This window comes from Eretmochelys imbricata, chromosome 22, assembly GCF_965152235.1.
Source record: "Eretmochelys imbricata isolate rEreImb1 chromosome 22, rEreImb1.hap1, whole genome shotgun sequence".
Classification (NCBI taxonomy): Eukaryota; Metazoa; Chordata; order Testudines; family Cheloniidae; genus Eretmochelys; species Eretmochelys imbricata.
The window spans coordinates 8450174-8456259 of record NC_135593.1 but is presented as its reverse complement, the minus strand read 5'-3'; positions in this window follow the sequence as shown (position 1 = coordinate 8456259).

Genomic DNA, 6086 nt, shown 5'->3' with positions numbered 1-6086 from the left:
ATGTTATGTAAGAGGACTCGCTAGGAAATGCACTAGATAGTCCAAAACAGGCTGCATAAGGCTGCATTGTGTCTCCCTTCTCCTAATTAGTGCTGGCTTTATCCTGATGAGAAGCTATTAATCTTCACTGCTGACCACCGGTTGCAAAAAAGGTTCTTTAAAACAAGAAACCTTTCTGCCATTGCCCTGGCAGTTTGGAGATTTGTTTTAAAATTAGTGTTACACGGAGTTCTGCCCCTCAGGGCCAGAGCCTGATCTTGCCTCCCCTGCATTTGCTGAATAATGCCTTCAGCTGCCAGTGGTCCTACTGAAATCAGTGGGCTAGCTTTCCTCACAAGGACACAGCATATAACAGTGTCACCCCAAGAATGTCCCAAGGAAGAAATATTGGCTCATAGAATCACAGTTGCAACTGGCTGGAATTTTTGCCACAAAATGTTTTTTTCACCCCCAAACACCAATTTGTCAAATCCGAGACTGCGGGTGGAGAAAGGGAAAGAATGTGAGAACATAAGAGCAGCCATACTGCATCAGACCAAAGGTCCATCTAGCCCAGTATCCTGTCTTCCAGTTGTGGCCGGGTGCTTCAGAGGGAATTAACAGAACAGGGAATCCTTTTGTTTGCTTTAAACCTGCTGCCTATTAGTTTCATTTGGTGACCCCATAACCCAAGAACTAGGGGTCACCAAATGAAATGAATAGGCAGCAGGTTTAAAACAAACAAAAGGAAGTATTTCTTCATACATTGCACAGTCAACCTGTGGAACTCCTTGCCAGAGGATGTTGTGAAGGTCAAGTCTAGAACGGGGTTCAAAAAAGAACTAGATAAGTTCATGGAGGATGGGTCCATGAATAGCTATTAACCAGGATGGGCAGGGATGGTGTCTGTAGCCTCTGTTTGCCAGAAGCTGGGAATGGGCGACAGGGATGGATCGCTTGGCGATTCCCTGTTCTGTTCATTCCCTCTGGGGCACCTGGCACTGGCCACTCTTGGAAGACAGGACAATGGGCTAGATGGACCTTTGGTCTGACCCAGTATGGCCGTTCTTATGTTCTTATATTCTTAAGTGATCCATCCCCTGTCGCCCAGTTTGGTTTGGAAACAGTTCCTGATTTGAAAAAGCATTGAAAAAAAATTAAGTTTTGAAATTGTCACAAGGTCCTATTTCGACTTTTTCAAATGGAAAAACTTTGGGTTTTACGGTTCAAACCGACTTTTGTCTTTTTTGAAATTTCACTTCATTTCTACTAAAAACAAACTGAAGAAAGAACAAAAGGGCAAAATCAAAATGAGACCTTTCAAAGTGATCAAAGGGAAACATTTCAATTGGCCCAAACAACAAATAATAATAATAATTTGTTGATTCATGAAATTTTTCAAGATTTTGATTTTTGGCCCAATCCTGGACAAGGACATTTTTTTTTAAATTTGGAAAATTCTCACAGGAGGAGAAAACAATTAACTGCCTGCCCCCCATCACAATTCCCTTCTGCTCCCCACCAGCCTCCTGGGAGCTAGTAATTTGCTACTGGCCTATACCAACAATCAGTTAATACACAAACTCTTAGCTGCACCAATCAATTAATGGAGGGGGTGGGGCTAAGTCTCCACCTATGTCCCTCCCCACACACCTGCCTTGATGGAAAAAGGCTGGAATTTTCAGAAGAGCTCTGCTCTCATTTAGGCACCAAAATAAGTAGCTGGATTTTCAAAGCAACCTGGCACATTGGATGCATAGCGCTTGAAAATCTTACCCCACCTGAGCACTTAGCCATGTATACACTCAGGCTCAAGGTCTGGGTTGCCCTGGGGCATAAGGGGGGGGCTCTTATTCCCTCCTACTCTGCTGCATTGATGTGCTATCCAAGTCACAATTTAGCCCAATGAACCAAGGTGGCAGAATTTGGACCATGGTAAAGACACGTGGGATCTTCAGAGCAGGGTTTAATGTTAGAGAAGATGTGCGGCTAAATCCCCTGCACTGTTTTGCAAATCTCAACCTGTGTGCCTTTGACAATAACTGCCCCAAACAAAACCTTTAGCACACATACTTTCTGGGCACGTCCCAATGCAAGGGACAATCCTTGGGCTATCTGTCTGGCATTGTAATTCCAGTACCTCATTCCCCGCTTCTCTCCTATTGTTAATTGCATGTTTATTGCGTCTTGATTTGCATTAAACTTCAGTCTTTTTGGAGCAAGACCTGTTTCTTACTCTGTGCTGTACAGCATCCAGCACAATGGGGCCCTGATCCTGATTGGAGTCTTTGGGAGTGATCATAATAATTAAGCTATTACAGCAATGAGCACATTGGCTTTGATTCAGCGAGGTGCTTACACACACGAGGAGTCTCCTTGACTTTAATGATGCTTAAAGTCATGTACTTGCTCTTGTGCCTGGCTGAATTGGAGAAGCATCAGTAGATGTATGGAATGGTGTCGGGGGGGAGTGTAAATGTAGATATACCCACGACTGGGTGTACAAGTGCGTACGGTGAGTGTATGTAGATGTGTCTGAGAGACTGTGAGATCTCTGGGCGTGCGAGCGTCTGTGTGGCCGTGATGTAACTGCACATGTTGTTCCTGGAGGGTGTCTGTGACAAATGTCCACGGGTATAAACACCTGACTATGTCTAGGTGTCTGAGCACGTAGGTATGTGTGAAAATGTATATGCAGAACGTGGATCACATCCTCAGCTGGCGCAGACCAACCTCACTCCACTAACATTAATACTAGCTGAGGCTCAGGCCTTCTTGTGTGTAACCTAGTCAGTTTGGGACTGATCCTGAAACCCTCGCTCATGTGGGAAGGGCTGCCAGAGAGGCTGTGTTTGTTTGTATGTATCTGGTTCTCTGTGCATTAGTGTCCATAGGCCCAGAGCCTCAAATGTATTTAAGCTCCTAACTTCCACTGATCCTTTGAGAATCTGGGCCTATAGTGTCTTTATCAGCTGCCAAATCACTGGCCATCGTCCTCTGTGGAACAATCCTGTACTGATTGGGAGGGATGCACAAGGTGACCAAAGAGGTTTTTTCCATCTTTGGCTTCTCTCATTCCGTGCTAAATGGTTTTATGCTTGAATTAGACACATGCATTTAAATAATGCTCTACAGTTAGCTGCTAATACATAAGTCACGTGTTCAAAGCAAAGGCTTGTTTTTACTCCACCGCGTTGATTTAATGGTAAATTAAGCCGGTCTTGTAGACATGGTGGCTTTGATATGATTGAAAGGCTTTGGCATGGAAGTGATGGCCGCAGAAGAATTTTATGCATTTCCAAAATACAAACCTACAGTGCTGCCTAAGGGAGACTGAGCTTCTCGGCCTACAGTCCCGTCTGTCCTAGCACCAGGATCTCACCACTGACTGGATTCACCATCAGGTCACCCCGTAAACTACCTTCAATCTGAACTTGTGACCCAAAAATCAGACTTGATGAACCCATAATTTTAGCTAATTAACTCAGTGACTTTAATGAATCAAACTCTGTTTGTACACCAGCCAAAACACAGCAGTGACTTGAGTTCAGCCGGGAATTCATACTTCATTTTTCATGTCAGATCTTCCAAACTGCTCGGAAGAGCCTTAATTTAACCCCGCTAAACAGAGTCCCTCCTTCATGCTGATAGCCTGGTAAACCTGGGTTTTTATCCAAGGTTTCTCTTTTGCATGCTGCAGTCAGAAAGCAATGAGCGGAGGAGGGAACCCCTCAGAGAATCTCACACTGTGCACCTGATAACACATCAGGCTCTGTGTGCCCTGATGTGGACGTGTTTTGAGATGGACTCAGAAGTACAGTTAATGAAAGTGCAAGAGGAAACGGCCAGGTTTAAGTATGAGCAACTCAAGACATCACAAAGGACCTGGCTTCCGAGGACCCAATGCTGGAGAGATGAGCCTGAACCAAACCCCTGGATCCAAACATGCTCAAAGTCCAGGGTAGCTCAGAATCTGAATTCAGATCTGAATGTGACACTAGACCCCTCTCTCTACAATGGGCTGAAACAAACCTTTGGGACCGGAACATCCCTGTGGGGAGGGGTTGAACTCCAGAGCTGAACTTTGCAGCTCAGTACTGTACAGCACTCGGCACCACGGAGCCCTGACCTGACTCCTGTGGGCATGACTGCAATATAAATAGTAATTAGCTCCATTGGGCTGACTTGGCTACTCCCATTCAGGTCAGATTTCCCAATCTGACACCAACACCACATGGCGGTGTGGGACAACTGTCCACATCATTGGTGGGTCCCTGGGTATTTGAAGGGATGTCCCTTATCTGGAGGCTAACATCACACATGCCATATGGATGCAGAATGCACCATGGGTGAATTTTACACCGGTGCAGAGGGCCAGTACAAGGTACCAGTTAAGTCTTACTTAAGCTGGATTCTGAGGCCTTTGTTCCGTAATTCAGTGACGAATGACACAGTGTGATTCAGCCATATGGGCAGGGAATAGAAGCCTAGGGGATGCCACTCTTTAAAAATCAGCCTTTTCATTTCATTGTTCTTCATTCCCTTGACATACAAGGAATTATCCCACTACGTGATCCCGTACTCAGGCAGCCGGAATGGAGGGGTAACTCATAACCCAATTCTCTCTCCCCATGGCTCAGTGGCTGGGGATCCGCACAGATCAGAAAGCCCTGCTGGAATCCATGACTCAAAACTCCCAAGCAGAGCACATAGGCATTTTGAACTTGACATTTTTTTGTTCTAATATAACCCTCCCACTCTGTTTATTCTTTGTGGCCACATGTCTAAAGAAAACAAAACCCTGTTATTTTAACATGCAACTCAACTCCCGTATTAATCTAACTGGTTTTTTCCCTGTGTGTCAAACTTGGGATGGGCTGGGCTAGTGTCATAGAATCATAGAATATTAGGGTTGGAAGAGACCTCAGGAGGTATCTATGCCAACCCCCTGCTCAAAGTAGAACCAACCCCAACTAAATCATCCCAGCCAGGGCTTTGTCAAGCCAGCCTTTAAAAACCTCTAAGGATGGAGATTCCACCACCTCCCTAGGTAACCCATTCCAGTGCTTCACCACCCTCCTAGTGAAATAGTCTTTCCTAATATCCAACCTAGACCTTTCCCACTGCAACTTAAGACCATTACTTCTTGTTCTGTCATTTGCCACCACTGAGAACAGCCAAGCTCCAGCCTCTTTGGAACCCCCCTTCAGGTAGTTGAAGGCTGCTATCAAATCTCCCCCTCACTCTTCTCTTCTGCAGACTAAATAAGCCCAGTTCCCTCAGCCTCTTCTCAGAAGTCATGTGCCCCAGCCCCCTATCATTTTTGTTGCCCTCCGCTGGACTCTCTCCAATTTGTCCACATCCCTTCTGTAGTGGGGGGACCAAAACTGGACACAGTACTCCAGTTGTGGCCTCACCAGTGCTGAATAGAGGGGAATAATCACTTCCCTCCATCTGCTGGCAATACTCTTTACTAATGCAGCCCAATATACCGTTGGCCTTCTTGGCAACGAGGGCACACTGTTGACTTATATCCATATTCTCGTCCACTGTAATCTCCAGGTCCTTTTCTGCAGAACCGCTTAGCCAGTCAGTGCCCAGCCTGTAGCAGTGCATGGGATTCTTCCATCCTAAGTGCAGGACTCTGCACTTGTCCTTGTTGAACCTCATCAGATTTCTTTTGGCCCAATCCTCCCATTTGTTTAGGTCACTCTAGACCCTAACCCTACCCTCCATTGCATCTACCTCTCCCCCCAGCTTAGTGTCATCCGCGAACTTGCTGAGGGTGCAATTCATCCCATCATCCAGATCATTAATGAAGATGTTGAACAAAATCGGCCCCAGGAACGACCCCTGGGGCACTCTGCTTGATACCGGCTGCCAACTAGACATCAAGCCATTGATCATTACCTGTTGAGCCCGACGATCTAGTCACCTTTCTATCCACCTTATAGTCCATTCATCCAATCCATACTTCTTTAACTTGCTGGCAAGAATACCGTGGGAGACCATACCAAAAGCTTTGCTAAAGTCAAGGTATATCCTGTCCACTGTTTTCCCCATATCCACAGAGCCAGTTATCTCATCACAGAAAGCAATCAGGTTGG